At 44.6% G+C, this 17285-nt stretch overlaps 1 protein-coding gene across 1 annotated transcript in view; it reads right to left on the reverse strand.

The window, feature by feature from the left end:
* Positions 1-17285, reverse strand: part of ZFHX2 (zinc finger homeobox 2) — a 194685-nt gene that overhangs the window by 50907 nt on the left and 126493 nt on the right. The window lies entirely within an intron of this gene.

A 17285-nucleotide genomic window follows, 5' to 3' on the forward strand; every position in this document is an offset into this window, starting at 1 on the left:
ACAGAGCCTTTCTTAATTCTGTGTGTGTTTTGACTATCTAAGGAAGGTTCTAAGGAGCTACAGCTGTGATGAGGAGAGTCACTACCCTCCTCCCCAGATGTCCTCCCAATCCCGGGTTCCCAGCATGTTTCTGGCCCGAACCTTAGACACAGTTCCCCCAAGGTTTCCATTTTCAGTTCAACAGACCTTTTTTATGGAGAGGCCACGCGCGTGGCAGAGCAAGACACAAGAAAAGAGGAGGCCTGGCGGTGCAGTGCGCAGAACACAATCAGATGGTCAGAAGAAGCACGTCCAAGGGCAACAACCAGGCAGGTTCGAGGTGGCAACGGCCTCAACAAATGATTATGACCCTTTACAGTTTCAGTACAAACTACAGAACTCCCTGGTGGTCAATTTCAGTGAAGTCACTCTTACTGAGTCTCAACTGGAAGTCCTGGATAAGGGCTTAGGTTTTGTCCCCATGCCTACGGTGGATAGATTCAGACCTATATGTAAACTGGTAGAGTTCTTCACAAAAATACACCTCAAGGCCATTTTTGCCAATTCCCCTAAGAACGACAGTAAGATAAAGAATACAGGCTTGAGGACTAAATCCAGCTTTCTACCACGTACTTAGACAACTCCTGTGGCAGTTGTAGCTTTTGAGCAAACAGTTATCCACGAGGTGGAAGCCATTGAAATTGGGAATAGCTCTGATAATCTATCAAAGAAGGAGAGGACAGCTTTAAAATAATTAATTTAACAAGAATATATTCATAAAACCAGCTGATAAAAAGGGAGTCACAGTCATTCTCACTGTTCAAATGTAGGACCATGAATGCAGATGGCTGTTGGCGGATGCAAGCAGCTATGAGATCCTACACCTCGCCTCTCCAATACCATAAACTTATGGTGGAAGAGGCCTTGAACTCTGGTTGCATCACCATTCAGGAGACACGTTTTTTTGACACCTAAGGAACCGAGAATGACATTATTCTAGATCTTACACAAATTGCATAAAAACTAATTTCCTCCATCAGGGCGTCCCATTGTGTCTGGTATCAATTCCACTCTGGAACCATTATCGCAATTTTGTGATTGGTTCCTAAGACCACTGGTAACCAACATGATCTCTTGCTTAAAAGACACCAGAGATGTGCTTTGTCTCGTCAGCAACTTTAACTTTTATTCCAATCTTGACCTACTTGTGACTATGGACATAGAGGCCTTATACACCTCAATACCACAAGAACAAACCTTCTAGGTCATTGTGGATAGCCTTAGGGAAACAGATGTAGACACCATCACACCTATTGCATTCATACTTGATTGTGGGAGGCTGGCACTAACTGAAATTATTTTTTAATACAAAAACACAATGTACCACCAAAGTACGGGCACATCAATGGGAAGTACATTCGCGCCAAGTCTGGCCTGTCTCTAGGTTCATCGATTTGAAGGTGATCACATATATAACAGTTCCTATTCATAGCTTGCTAATATCAGATTTTGGCATTGGTATATTGACAATGTTCTTATAATATGGAGAAGAGATGACATCAGCTATGGAATTCTCTACATGGATCATTACTCAAGACCCCTTAATCCAGTTTGCCTAGACAGTAGCTGGCGATACCATCACTTTTCTGGACCTTAACTTTAGGACTGTGGAATACACAATACCCACGAGGGTACATGATAAACCTACTGATAAGAATAGTTTACTGCAGGTTGACAGCTATCATCCTAGGTCCCTGAGGGAGAACTTACCCTTTGGCCAATTTCTGCACATTAGGCTGAATTGCTCTGATATAACTACATACAACGAATAGGCCGACAGAGAAATTAAAAGCATGTAGATACACTTCCAGAGTGATTTCACGAGCAAAGTAAAGGGCCCGTAACAACAATACTGATGTACTAACAAGTGTAACAGCCTTTACACCAATGTCAAACAGGGTAAAAAAGATAATTTGCAAACATTGGAAAATAATGAAAAAAACAGGTAATTAGTGGGCACTCCCATTATTCTCATTCACACGGAGTGTGAATCTGAGGGACAGTTTGGTACATACTCATCCCTATAATGACAATGACACCAAAAAAAGAACCACGAGTAGTAGTAGACCCTTTTCCTTGTAGTAACTGTGTGGCATGCCCCTTTACTAAACACCGGAAAGAGGTGGATATTTGCACTGACTACTCCTGGGTCCTTAAACATCACACTGACGGCAATACTGAGAATGTGGTATATATGATCACATGCTCCCGTAATAAGAACTAAATAGGAATGACAACTCAAAAGATCCGATTGAGGATCAGTGAACACTGCAGCACAATTCGTGTAAAAACAACAACAAAAAAAGTGCCTCATGCATGACCAAACACTATCTGGAGAAACATCATTCCGACCGGGATCTCCAGTGGGTCATTTTTGAGGTCATTACACCCCTCCTCAGAGTTAATACAAGACAAATCAAATATAGCTAGACAGATAACAGCTTTGGGTTTATCGTTTGAAGACCCACATATTCGGTTTGAATTGTGGGATACCCTGGTTACAAATGCGGCCTTAATCTAACTCTTTCAGATATTGCATCCTTGCACTACATAATAATGTGCTTCCATATACTGGTGCCTCTAAAGCAGGGATACTCAAAGTACGGCCCGCAGGCCTCATGCGGCCCCCCTCTGACCTTTACATGCGGCCCCTTGGGCAACAGGAGCACTGGACAGCTGTTTGCTTGACTCCGCGCTAACAATAAAAATATTAAATACACACTCAATCATTTATTTCAAACTTAATTGGCGTTAAAGAAAGGAAGTAACTAGGGCCTCCTGCACTTAACTTTAGAAACGCCTTCATTTTTAAAGACATCTTGCAGCACAAGTGTAAAACTAACAGTCTCTTCAAAATTAAAAAGTGTATTTAGTTAACATGCAGAACCTTTTTGCCTTAGTACAATTTATTTTGTCAGTGCATTGAGATGTATTCCTTTAAAAGTGATAGTTTTCAAACATACATTTGGAGACATACATTTTGAAACATTAATAATTTCCCTTACCCTGAGAACACCACCAATAGTAAATTAAAGAGGCAAGTCACTTGGTATGAGCACTTTATGGGTGGCCTGGGTTCCTATCATACATTAACATTATAGTTTATTAAATCAAACATAGAAGCAGGTTTTGTGCAGCGCGCACCATGAATCATGTATTTTGAGGTCATCTTAAATGTGATAATGCAGAAAAAGAAGGGAAAGTGAGACTAAACAATTGCCTAGGATCACACAATTTGGAAAACTGCGTAAGCCGGGATTCATTCCAGGTTTTCTGGTTTCCCTTTGTTTATTTCAGCCACTAGATGTATATCATTTGCTTCTCCTACACCTGCCTTGCCACCAATCCCCCCCAGCCACCCCACTTGACCGCCACTACCCTGGCATCAATGCGGCCCCCGGGTACATCACAGACCAAACCTTTTGGCCCCTGGGAAAATGTTTGCGAGTACCCATGCTCTAAAGCATATGGCAGTGATACATTTGCCTTGGATGCCTAAGCTTGACATCTTTATGTTCATAACCTAATTATGCTGATTTCTATATTGGATGTTTTAGGATTATAGATCACCCTGAGGGAAGTACTGGCTATAGCTCCTCAATATATCCCCCGTTCCTAATATTTGCCATTGGGGGCATACTGATGGTTATGCACACTCAAAATTTTCTTTTTAGCTTGATTTCCTACCTATTACTCAAAAATTGACAATGCCCCCCTTTGGTTTGTATTTGGTAGGCAAACAGTAGCGTGGCCTCTGGCTGCGACTACCGTCTCTTTATACATTTTGTCACATATAAAAAAAAAAAAAAAAAACATGGTGCTGCTCATGATTGCAGCTTATTATCGGAGGTTTCTCAATAGTTACCCACTTTAAGATTGGCGTGAGTGGTTGTGATAGAACAGTATCCGTATTATGGGTACACACTACTTGAGTCTATTTAGCAGTAAAGTAGGGTTGCATGGTACAGCGGCTCCCCGAATTGGGCTGGGGGGCTTTCATGGCTCAATTCCCTCCAGAACCGAGTGGATACTTTTAACACCTCTAAACTCCAACGGTGTGATTATGTGGCTTGAGTTTTACTACATGGGAGTTTTTTAAAGGTAGCATGGACAGGTCCGGACTCCATTTCCTATGAGGCAGCAGGGTTACAGTTCCCGCATCATTTCTACGGCACACCCTGAGATCGTGGTTGGCGGCTGGCTTGCCGCGGTCCAGGAACTCAGGGGGCAGGCAACTCTAAAATAAGCCAGACAGTAATCTGCAGAAGTAGATATTTACATCCTCGGTTCTAAATACTAATTATGTGTTTACACGGCTCAAGTCAGTGTCGGACTGGTATCGTGGAAAAGTCCGGACTCCATACCCAATGAGGCAAGTTTTTTATTTGGCGCACCACTCTCTAAGGCACATTGTGCGACCGGGATTCACGCTCTGGAGGACCACCTTCTTTTCTTCCTCTTGCGGCAGACTTACCGCGATGCAGTCCTCTCTAAAACTAGCCAGACAGTAAACTGCACAAGTAGACATTAACAGCGCAAGTTTTAACCAGGACAAGATATGCTGAGACTACAATTCCCTTGGGTCACAGCGTGTCGTGTCGCGTCACCTCTTTCGTTACACGCCGGCTCGTCACCCTTATTCATAAATCTCGAGCTTCCACAAGACCCGGTAGCATCGGGAGGAGTAAGGAAAACGGATAGGTGTTTGGGCTGGGGTGACCTTTGAGAAGTAAGTGCTTCTGATGAATGATGTGTGGGGACCATCAGGAGGTATTTTAGCCCAATGCGTTCATCTCCGGTGAGTTTCTTCCTTACGGCGGATAACTACGAGGTCCCTCACCCCTCCCCTCCATGAAGCCTGGATATCCCTGAATTAGGGTTAGAGTTAGGAGTGAGAGTGCAAAGGGGGCATGCGCTTCACAGCTCATGCTTTTTGGCATGATACCGGTGTCTGGGGTTCGCACAAGCATGAGCCTATTTGATGTGTGCAGTGTTCACATTTATGCAACACAACTTCTACACAGGGGGATGTCCAATGCGGCCCCTTCACTTTGCCACCAATTACATTGATCCTGGCAACCAAACGTCATGATCATGTCTGTTTTGTTTTATATTTTGCATCTTATAATTTGACTTTTGTCTGTCGTCTGCAACATTTTTGACACATAAATGTATGTTTATGTTTTTCTCATAGGACTGCTTTCCAAGAAGGAATATTCGCCTGTAAGAAACGGCCAGCGATTAGAGATCTGGTATAGATTGGATGTGCACAATAGATGTGTGTGAGTGTTGTGAATAGGGGAAACAATATAGGGTCACTTTCGGTCTGTTTAGTCCTGATGAAAGGCCTGGATCCCGCATGGGGCAACTGAAGGGCTGAAACATGTTAACCTAACAGGGACAAGGACGTCATAATTGCATCTCCTTTGCCATGCTCTCTGTTTTCAATTATCCCTCCTCCACCCTTAATAAAGTTAGATTGCACTCCGAGTAGGGGGTAGGGATTTTTAGCCGGACTACCCCCCCCTCATCTACCCTTTCCCTAGATAATTTCCCTCAGTCAGATGACGAGGGCCCACCCTCCACTAGAGTATGCTGTGGCGAGCGTAGAATGGCCAATGATGAAGCATGACATCAGCGGGTGTGTGAGCCAATCCCGAACATTTTTGGCAAACTCCCTGCACTCTTTAACGTTGGTCGGCTATGACTTAGAATCCTGCCCACAACAGACACATTTTTCTATGTACAGGCGGTGGAGCCCCCGAGTTTAGAAGGGTCTCTGGACAGCGAGGGCACGTTTGCTTTTGTGTGTGACGGTATTATTTTGGGAACACAAACAGTTGCCATATAGGTTTTTCTCCTTCCCCACAACCCATGTAAATCGAAAGGGGTGGTTGTGTGTTAAGCCCACTTAATCTGTTGTATCATCAGCACCAAACCATCAGCAGTTTATTAGAGAAGAATGTTTAGGGGTACAGTGTTGAACAATAGCTATATACATTCTGACCCCTAGAACTCTAGAGTAGCAGCAGAGGGACAAGCAGAGCCCTATGGTTTTGTATGGCCTACTATTTTTTGGGTCAGTTTTTTTCTACTCCTTACCAGTGCTTGTTTGCAAGTACTAGTGAGGAGTGAGCGGGCAGCACGCTGTGCTGCTAGTATCAGATTGTGAGTCAGGGGAAGGATTATTATCGCGTGCATGATCCATAAATCTCCCATGCCTAGAATAGCTGAAGAGTGCAGTACTAGGTGCCAAAAGTGATATCTCCAAAACCGAGGGGGGTACTCCAGAAGGTAAGGGCTAGATGTGTAGTACAAAGAAGGAAGGGGTTTACTGTGTCGAATGTTAGTGTAAATGTACAATTTTTGCAGAATGTAGCTACTGCCTCCTCTTTGGGTTGGTGGCATAGTCAGGATTTAATTGACATGGTATATCTTATTTGAGGATCTGCCTCTACGTTGCCCTTATGATCAGGGAGCTGGTGTTAATCTAAAATATGGTATTACCTTCACTTCCCATCTCCCTCATTCGAATCCTTACCACGTGAGAGTTATACTCACCGTCGTGTTAAGCAAACACTTTGCCTTATACTCGCCAATTAATTCAATAGAATTTCTCTTCGTTCAGTCATAAACAGCTCTTTCTCCGTGCTTATGGTTTGAAGATTCCTCTTCACCTTCTCTAGCCAAGAAATACCCAATTGTGTCACAAAATGACCTGCTATGTTCCATGCTGCTTTCCTTCAGTGCCTCCACTCTGGATGCCATTAGCTTTGGGTGGGATGGTTATTACAGGGTAGTGCAGGCCAAGCCTGGCCTAAGCTGCTGCTGCTCTCACTCTCCGAACTGAAGTCCATTAACAATATGCTCCTTCAGGAAGAGGAAGAGATGACTTTTGAAGGTTGTGGTCTAACAGGAAGGAAGGTTGCAAGAGCACCCAGAAGCGGTGACATACAGAGACCATCTCAGATGCTCCAGAGTGACTGCTTTCCTTTAAACCATTGCTAAGCACCAAAGGTTTACAGCTGTGTGAGGTGGAATAGGCTGAAGACCAAGAGCCTCAATTTCACAGAGGAAATTAGTAGATGCTTCTCAGTTGTCAGCTAGTGGTCCACATTACAGAACACTCGAGTGCCCTTGCTTCTCAAACATTTGTGGAGCGTAAGGAGTTCTCCGGATCGTATTGGCCAGCTCAAGTAATGCGCTGCTAGTTCATAAAGCCATCAAAGACAATTAGCAACGAGAGAACACTGAGAAGCCTGGCTTGTTGAGGCACCAATACTCATAGAAGAAATTGGAGTCTGAATGTCCCTAATCTGCGGAGGTCAATTCATTGGTGGCTAACACGTCATCATTTTTGGCAGCTGATGACAGTTTTTCTTTGGATTCGGTTGGCAAGAAGGTGAGAGGGTAAGTCGGAGTATGGAGACTTCAGCTTTTTATTCTTCGCATGCATATGACTCACAAGCCATTTTGAATGATTTATAGGTAATTTATCATGGATTCCAGAAGACAATGGATTGTGTTGAATGCTTAGATACTATGGTACCTCATGGTACAATTTTTATCTGACACAATATTGGATTTTTTTGTGTACCTCTGCAACTTCCTTTGGGACGGTCTTATCTGGACACTGACCAATATTGCCCTGACCATGGAAATTGGAGGCTGCCCATGTTACATAATTTCTTATTTGCCATTTTTGGGCTCAAAGCTGTATGGGCTACAACTGAATGAATTACTGGAGCAATACACTGAGGATAAGCAGTTAAGTCATATCAGGAACCAGTTCCTCACTCTGAACAAGAGCAGCACTTTCTAAATCACAGAAAATGTGGCAGAGATCCCTCATGTGAGTAGGCTGTGTCAGAGGGGCGCCTTTGTTGAAAAATCTCTACACACCTTGTCTTTCACCCCTCAGTGATCTCCCAAGTCCTGACTATGCAGAGTGCTTTTCTGATCTTGGTGGGAGAAGGGGGAAGTGGGTTTTGTGATCGGTGGTGATCTTGTATTCAGGATTATAGTTTCAGAAGTTAATTCATTGACATTCAGGTTACCTTCTCCATCGTTATGCTTCCATCACATGCCTCAGGGGTAGATGAAAGTGAGGCGCTTCTAGATGGGGTGGTCGCTTGCCTGAAGGATGCAGTGACTGCAGTCCCTCCACACGAGAGGGGAACAGGGATCTATATTTTCAGAGTGCCATTCCGCTCGTATCCCAAATCAGCTTTCTTACCACTCTGCACCTAAAGTACACCTGGTTTCACATTCCAGTGCGTTCTTTGAACGATAGCTACACTTTCAGTGCAATTGAAAAGTCCATTAGATTTCTTTTTGCTTCCTGCCTTTCAGTCTATCATTCACTTTTGGAATCATGACCAATGTACTGGCACTAGTGGCGTGTGTACAATTCCAGAGGATACAACTATTCCCTTATCTGCATGATTCGCTAATATTTGCTCCTTTTGTTTTAAACGTTCAGGAAGACACGTCATTGGAATGCAGGACTCTAATGGAGTTTGGTTTTCTTTTGCATATCAGAAAAGTCACTTTCAAAGACAAGTACTTAAGTGCACACAAATTAAGGGGCTCAAAAGAAGGACCTATCAGTTGTGACAGTATAATATTTAAATTCCATTTTGGAGCGGGAGTTACTATTGGAGGGAAAATACATTTAATCCCTTCCACAAGTGCTTTAATAACAGGCACTTGAAATACTGAGGAGTGCTGCATATTGTGTCATTTTGATGAGGGGGATATTAAGGCTCCTATCGACTTAGCGATGTTGGTGTCTTGTTTGATTTTTCTCAAGCATCTGATCAACCAGAGGGTTGAACAGATCTCATTCTTTTAAGAGTACAGTATATTTTGAAGGTATGCAACAACTGCTGGGAGATGTAGCCATATTGCAGTGTACGCCAATCCTGCATTGTAAAAAGGTGCAGCAAGTTGTAAAGTAGTGTCTTGTTCCAACACTGTGAAATGGCCTAAGTTTTTAGAGAAAATGTAGTGCACAAACATTTTCAATTTAGCCTCAGAGCAAACACAAGCAGTGGGCTTTTTTGCCTCAGCTACAATTACCATGCATTTTTGATACCTGCATTCTAATTACCTAGGTGCCAGATTGCTAGAGTTGTATGGATCTGGGTGTCTGAGGGGCAATGATGTTGTGTGAGAAGGTCCGGATGTATGGGGAGCTTCTTGTGGGGACTGACTGACATTCGTAAAAGCATGGACAACCATGTCTGCCTTGCCAGTGTTGGTGCAAGCATCTTCCTGACTACTTATGGCATGAGGGAAAGAGGCGGAAAAGCATGGGCAAATACCCATGACCAACTGATCCATAGTGCATTGCCCTTGGACTGAAGGTTTGGGCATCTGGTGTTAAGCTTTAGCATTTTGTGTTTTCGAGAGAAGTGAATGGGACTGTTAGTGAAGTCCCTGAACAATGGAAATATTTGTGTAGGACTTGGGGGTAGAGTTCCAACTTGTGTACTTCTTGATATGTCCAGCTGAGCAGGTCTGCAAAGTTACTGTCCACTCCTAGAAGGTGTTCTGCTAATAGTTGAATTTTGTGGCAGACTGCCCAATGCCAAATTTCCTATGCCAACTGTGACTGCTGGGGAGAGCGTTTCCCTCCCTGCTTTCGTATTTAGAACATGGCTGTCATGTTGTCTGTTTTTTGTTAGTACAGTTTTGCCCTGAAGAATTGGGATTTAGGGCTAATTTGATGGCTGACAGCTTGAAGTAGCTGATGTGGTGACCCTGGTGATAGGCATACCAAGCCCCTTTGTCATATGTTGGAGGTGGGCACCTCACCCAATGGGAGAGGCAACTGTGGAGATGGTCACCTGCAGAGGGGGGTTTAGAAAGGGGTTTTCCACCAATAGTGGTTGCTGTTCCACCAGTGGAAAGAAAGCTGGGCCCTTGGCTTTACCAACACTAGATCCTCCCCGTGTCCTTCTGCCTGTGTCAATTACCACACTAAGAATTCCTGCAGCGGCCACATGTGCAGCCTGGCACATGGGACAACTGCTAAGCAAAAAACCAACATACCTAATAGTTTTATTTCAGTTCATGCAAGAACGAGACAATGTGTCTGAAAAAGAGGCAGCAGCTGGTGGAATGCCACTGCCCTCTTTGGGTATGCCTTGCCTGTTTGCGCACTGAGCCCAGAAAGGGTTGTATTAGCTGCCGCTGGAGATGGGACTTTTTTTTGCATTGAAAGTGAATCCCAGTGAGTGGAAACAAACCATTGCTTGTTGAGCGTGTGTTAGGCATTGTCTTTTGCGGCTGCTCTTTATCAGCCAACCGTTGAGGTATAGAAACATGTGGATTGCAGGTCTGCTTAAATGAGTTGCAAAAGTTGCCAAACACTTGGTGAATACCCTTGAGGCTGTGGTGACCCCAAATAGGAGAAGCCTAAACTGGTCCTGTTTTCTGTTTGGCATTAAAATAAGGTAGAAATGGTGCACACTGGCTATATGAGAACGTGAAAGTAGACCCCCTTCAGATCTAATGTATCCATAAAGTCGCCTTTCTGTAGCAACAAAATAACATTTTGGAGTGTGACCATATGAACATGTTCTGATTAAATGAACCTGTTGAGCAGTCACAGATTGGGGATCAGCTGGAATGTGCCGTCCTTCTTGGGGAAAAAGAAAGTAGACAGAATGGATCCCTCGACTTTTTTGGTGTTTGGGCACAGCTTCTATGGCACCCCTTAGTATGAGAGCTTCTGTCTCTTCCTCCATACACTGTAAATGGTGTGAAATTAGCACATGATGACGAGTAAGGATACTGGGAAGGGGTTTGTGGAATTCAAGGCAGTACCCTTCCTGAACAATGGAGAGGACCCACTGATCTGATGTGATAGTTTCCCAGTGTGGCAGGAACTGGGCAATTATTTCCCCAACAGGTGAGTGATGGAAGCATCAAGAGGAGTCACTGCTTGTTAGTAGAGGAGGCCTTGAGAGGCTAACTCTGCCCTTGGCTCTCCCACTGCCTTTGAAGGCACCTCACAAAGGTTTTTCCCTACTAGTGCTCTTGAAATGGTGCCTGTTATTGCTTGAAGGGTAGTATTTAAATGGATCTCCTCTAGTCCGTTTCCTCCTCTTGTGCATGGTTTGGGAAAAAGGTTTTGGATAGGGGGAATGTAAGGCTTCCATCGGCTTGACAATGCTTGTGTCTTTTCTGATTTTCTCAAACAGCTGATCGACCAGAGGGTCTAAAAGAGCTCCCCTCCTTTTTAGGAATACTGTCTATTTTGAAGGTATGCAGCAATTGCCATGAGATCTAGCCATATTGAAGTGTAAGCTAATCAAGCGTTGTAAAGGTGCTGCAAATAGGAATTAATGTCTTGTACCAAGACTGAGAAAGGATCTGTATGTTAGAGAAACAATACAGCATAAACCTTTTCCAAATAGCGACATAGCAGTCATGGTGGGGTTTCTTGCTTCACATATACCCCCATGCATTCTTGCTGCAGATTAAGATACCTGAACTTTGAGTACTTGGCAACAAATTGCAAGGTAGGGTTTGGGAGCTGGGTGTCTGAAGTGCCCCGATGAGTGTAAAGGTCCGGTCACATGGGGAGCTTCTTGTGAGGACTGACTGACATTTGTAAAAGCATGGAGAATCATGGCAGTCTCGCCCATGTTGGTGCGACTGAGATTAATGTCCTAGTAGTCTACTGCTTTTTCTTGACTACATATGTTATAATGCTTCCCATGAGGTAGTACAGTTAGCTAGTATTATTGCAACCTGTGGTCGAAAGGCTGAGACCCCAAGCCAGGCATGCCGCTATAGCAGTAGGCTGGTATTAATAGCACTGGCTACTGTATCCGCTGCATTTAAGACATACCTAATGTTAGCATTGCTGATTGTTTTTGCTTTAGCAATCACCTTCTCATTCTTTTTTGCACTCTTTAGGAGGTGCTTAATAAGCTTCTCCATGGCCTCCAAAGACTGTCATAACTAGACAAGTGACCCACTCCACTGAACTAGTGATCCAGCAGAGTCTCTTTCCAGTTGGGACTATCCTCTATGATTCTATCTGGAGGGGGAGCAGATCCAGTGGTTTCAGCTGAAGCCCTTTTTTATGCTGTATGCACTACTAAGTCAGGGGCAATTGCTCCTCCGAAGCAGGTTGGATATATAGGGGCTAGTTTATACTTTTTCTAAATGTGAAGGATTACCACCCTCACCTTCTTTGGATCTTTAAATATGTATGTGGTGGTCTTCAGCATGCCTTTATGCATAGGAAGGTAGATAACAAACCTTTCTGTTTTGGACAGGGTTTTACTAAGAATTGCTGCTTGTTCTCAATCATATGCATTTGTAACTTGTGATGAGTGACTGCCTGCTGTATGGCAGCATGATAAGTTGTAGTCTTATCTGGTGGGGATGGTTTTACAGGGTACGGCTCATGATCCAGGTAATCTTGTTGGTCAACTATGTAGTCTTCCCAAGGATCTCCATCCCCCACCCTTGTGGCCTAAATGGCGCTTCCCATGTGTCTTGAGGGGTGGAACTGTTTCCCTGGGTCAGAGTCGGTCTCCTCAGGATCATGTGGTGGTAAAGGAGAGGTAGTGGAGGAGGTGGGGAGACAGTGGTGGAAAGCAAGCAAGGGAGGGGGGCGAGTAGCTCTGGGCCAGATGTACAAAGGAAATTACATTTTTTTTTTAAAGGACCCAATTGCAATTCTGGTCCATTAGGAAATGCAATACTGCCTTTCCATATGTACAAAGGCAGTTAGGGAATCGCAAATAGGGATTTCCTAAACAGGAAACCCCAAACAGGGATTTCCTAACAATTTTCCAAAATACACGTACAAAGCAGTTCCTAAATGCGGAATGGGCATTTAGGAAATACTATTACCATCGACTACAAATCAATGGTAACCACGTGCAAGTTTAAAAAATGCTTTCAAAATTCATTTTTAAAATGCCCCGTAAAGCGCAAATGCCCCAAGGGCATTTGTGCACTTTACACATGCACCACTTTTTTTGGGGGTGCATTAAGGGGGCCGGTGGGCCCCTAGGCACCCTTGGGTTCGCATTTCCTAATGTGCAATTTCCTATTAGGAAATCAAACTTGGAAATGCATAACCATTCGTGCCTTTAGGCCCATAGGAACAAATGATGTAGCATTTATTAAATAGTGATTTCCTAAAGCGATTCCTACTCTGTACTTTGTAGGAATTGCTTTAGGAAATCTCTACTTTTGTGCAGTCCATTTTGCATTTCCTAAACAGCGATTTCTAAGGATTTGATATTTAGTAAATGGAAAATAGAAATTTCAGACATCTGGCCCTATGCGCCTTAACCTCTTAGGACTTGGTGGTGGTATAGGAGTTCAGTGTGTCCCTTCCTTGGTGTGCTAAGGAGAGCTGAAGGCTTAGCAACAATCCTCCTGTGTTTGGGCAAATTAAGTTTTTGCTTGATTTTAACTGAGGATATCTGCGAGTCTTAAGTAGTGATCCCTCGGCGGTCCCTAACCTGTATGTTTCTGGGGCTTCAACTTTGCTCTTGGGGTAGGAGTCTGTGGCTCGTCAGTGTCAGCTCCGGAAGTAGGACTGTCAGTGGAGTGACAAGGTGTTGACTGTTTCGATGCAGAGTGCGTGACTGAACCTTCCATGCAGACGAGGCTTTTGGCTTTGATACCAAGTGTGGTTTATCTGCAGTCATCGGTGGTAATGGAGCATGAGGATCACTGCCTTTTGCCTTGCTTGATGCTGATCCTGCTCTGGAGGAACATACCTTGAAGACTTTGGCTTCTTATGCCTTGGCTCAAAGCTCGATGGCAAGACTCTTGTGGGAGTGGTGCACTGCCTTGACAGCCCGGTCTTCGAGGGTTCAAGACTAACAGGCAGGCACCACTGGGGCACAAGGTGTCTTCAATCCCTGAGCTTACGCCTTAAGTTCTTCAACCTCCCCCTCAATGTCAGGAGATCTGGAGAAGTAGGCTTTTACTTTGTGTTGCTCACATCGGCTGTGTGTCAAGGGTCCTGAATCCTCCTCTTCTTATAGCCCCTTGACACCTTTGATGTCTTGGATTTACTCGATTCAAAAGATGTTGGGAGTGTCTGTTAGACTTTTGCACCACATGCTGTAATACGCCAAGCATCTCTCCCATCATCGTTTAAGGGTTTTCCTACAGCAAAATGTACACATGCCTTGCAGTTTGACTCGTTGAGGTCTGGGAAAGACACAAGTTAAATACGTTGTAGTGGTTAGCCCAGGCATATTTAACGTTACAATGAGGGCAGAAGTGAAAAAGTGTCACTCAGTGCCTAGGTCCTTGGTGCATTCTTGACATTCACCTTAAGATTTCTGGGGAAAAACATCAATTTGATGGCACCTGCCAAGTGTAGTTGATGAAAGCAGAGATGAAGACATAAGATCTAATCTATTCGATGCAAGTGACAGTTATTCTTCTCTAGAGTTGCTGGACCCAATGAGGAGCCCTGGCCAAAGCCTCTCAAGTCCAACGGCGGAAGAAAACAATCTTATATGGAGCTGTCGTGCTGGTGTATTATGGGACAACGGAGGAGTCACAACACTTCTTGTGACTCAAACTTCTTTGTAGAAAAACAACTTGCTATCGTCCATGCCCAACACTAGATGGCAGAAGTTTGCAGGGCATGTGTATCTACAGCCACACATGCTACAAACATATACATGCGCACACACATGTATATATACACACACATACAAGAGTATGTTTTTCACTGTAAACAGTAATGTTTTTGTAGTAAACACAAGTTAATCTATATTATATTAACTTTAGATATTTAGAAATTCCCTAAACGCAGTAGAATAGACAAACAAGTTACTTACCTTTGGCACTGCTCTTTCTAACTACAGATTCCTCACTTTTTGAATATTCCCCAGGAGTCCGACTGAATCCAGATGTTTTTGAGCAGTACCTCTGCATGCCATAAGATGGCTAGAAAATGATGTGCGAGGCCCATATAGGCTTTCGGGGCTGTACGCGCCCCCAGATGCAGAGCCCCAACAGCCAATTGGCTTTGACCAGTGTGCAACTTCCAAATCTTGGGATCTTAGTAATGAAGAGAGACAAAGGCTTACATTATGAACTTGGCGGGATGCCCCGCCGCCAATCAATGGAAGACCGCCAGTGGGGGGGGGGGCGGTCGGCATCTCGCCAAATAATGCCGCCTGGAGCCTCACCGCCATTGATGCCGGTGAGGGCCGCCAGGCGCCATGCTGGCGGTCGGTGGATGCTGCTCCACCCTCACCACCACGTCAGTCCAGATACCACTACGCCTATAATGATGCGTTCATAGGCGTGGCGGTGCACGGAGAGGCGGCGATGGCGGCAGAGCAGCATCCAGGGAGCTCGTTCCCTCCCGGAGCAGCACGCTGGAAGAGGTAAGTGCTGTCCTAGAGGGAAGGGGGGTAGGGAGGTGTGTGCGCAAGTGCATGGGGGTATGCATGAGTGTACGGGGGAGGTGTGTCCGAGTTTATGTATGCGTGTGTGCATGTAGGTGAATGAGGATTGGGGGGGGGGGGGGGACTTTGGGGTGGGCCTGTAAGTAGGGGTGGGGGAAGGTGGGGGTCGAGCTGGGGGGGGGGCTACATGGGGTTTTGGGGGTGGAGGGTTGGGGGGGTCGGCTTTCAGGGTTCGGGTGGGTGCAGATCTAGGGGCTTGGGGGGTGGGTGAGTGTAGTGGCGGGGGGCCTGGCGTGTCACATACAGATGACAGGAATGGTTATTCCTGTCACCCGTATGCTTTCCACCAGGGATTATCTGGCTGGGTATCCCGCCAGGAAATCACTGGTGGAAATGGGATCAAAATCCCACCGCTGGTCCAGCCTCCACCGCCGGGTCGAATGTGCCTACAGTTAGCCCGGCGGTTGTATCTGGCCTGGCTGTAGGTGGTAGTGAACTGGCTGCTTTGTAGCTAATTCACTAATGTGTTCAGAATATGACTGCCACTGCCAGCGTGGCGGTCCAGACCGCCATGTTCATAATGACCACCAAAATCACAGAACGGGGAGGATGGGAGGGTCAGTGAAAAATCTGTGGTCAGATTTTATCTACCAGAAAGAATGTTACAGCATGTAACATCATGTTCTTCTAACAGAGACTTATAACTGCAGATTGCTCACGTTTTTAATAGATACCAAAGGAGTTCCTCTTAAGAGGTGGGTCGTGAATTGGCTCAAACCGAAAAGTCCTGTGTGACTGCAGGTAAAATAACCATCTCAGCGAACTAGGCTGTCTAGACAGTAATGCATCATGAACGTATGTAGGGACACCCATTTAGCCGCCTGGCAGATGTCCAGAACAGTGACATGCCAACACAGCGGTAGGAACTTTGACCCTTGTGGAATGAGACTGCAGTCCAGCTGCTTTTTGGCTAATGAGAAGCAGATCTTGATCAGGGCGAAACCAGTCTTAGGTCGCTTGCGTTCCGATTCAGGGCGGACCTGGCCTGGCAGTTCAGGTTGCACTGTTGCCATTGGAGCAGTGTCAAGACTGATTTGCATATGGCTGGGTCCAAACTGAGGTGGCATAGTTTGCAAAATAACAATGTACAGGGATGAGGCTCGAGTAATGACTAATGGCTGAGATTAAGTCAGTTGTTCCATCCATCACGTTTTGTATATTTCAGAAATGGATTGTTTACCAAGACTTCCTGATTCTTTGCAAGTTGTAAAAGCAGAACGGATTGAAGAACGTGTTGTGCATGTAGGGACAAGCTTACTAAAGAACTTTGGAAAAAAGCTATACTTGAAGAAGAAATTATATGCAAATCTAATGTATATGGCATCATCTGGTGGCCTTGGGAAAAATGACTGTCTTCTGAAATGTCAATTCTTTAGAAAGTTAGGAACAATATATCACTTAGTGAAACTTTAGTATTAAAAGACTGATATATTGGACCACCGAAAGGGGTTCGTAGCAGGATTCTCAAGTTAGCTCATTTTGGGGATTTAGAGAAGACCATGACAAAAAAAATACATTCTAGTGGCTTTATATGGGTATGCAGAGCACAAATTTTGTTAAACATTCTAAGATGTTTTAATTCCAATAAGTTGTTTAGCAGAGTCAACGTGAAGCATATACACTCAGAATTTCAGACCAGATCTTGAGAAAAGATGGCTTTAGATCTCTTGAGAGCTTATAAATGCTGGTTTTCCAGTGAGAGGTATGCATTGGTTCTTGTTGATTTTTTCTGAAGAGGTTATAACTTAAATGGATTTATCAACCTACCAA

Source organism: Pleurodeles waltl, chromosome 6 (genome assembly GCF_031143425.1).
Source record: "Pleurodeles waltl isolate 20211129_DDA chromosome 6, aPleWal1.hap1.20221129, whole genome shotgun sequence".
Classification (NCBI taxonomy): domain Eukaryota; kingdom Metazoa; phylum Chordata; class Amphibia; order Caudata; family Salamandridae; genus Pleurodeles; species Pleurodeles waltl.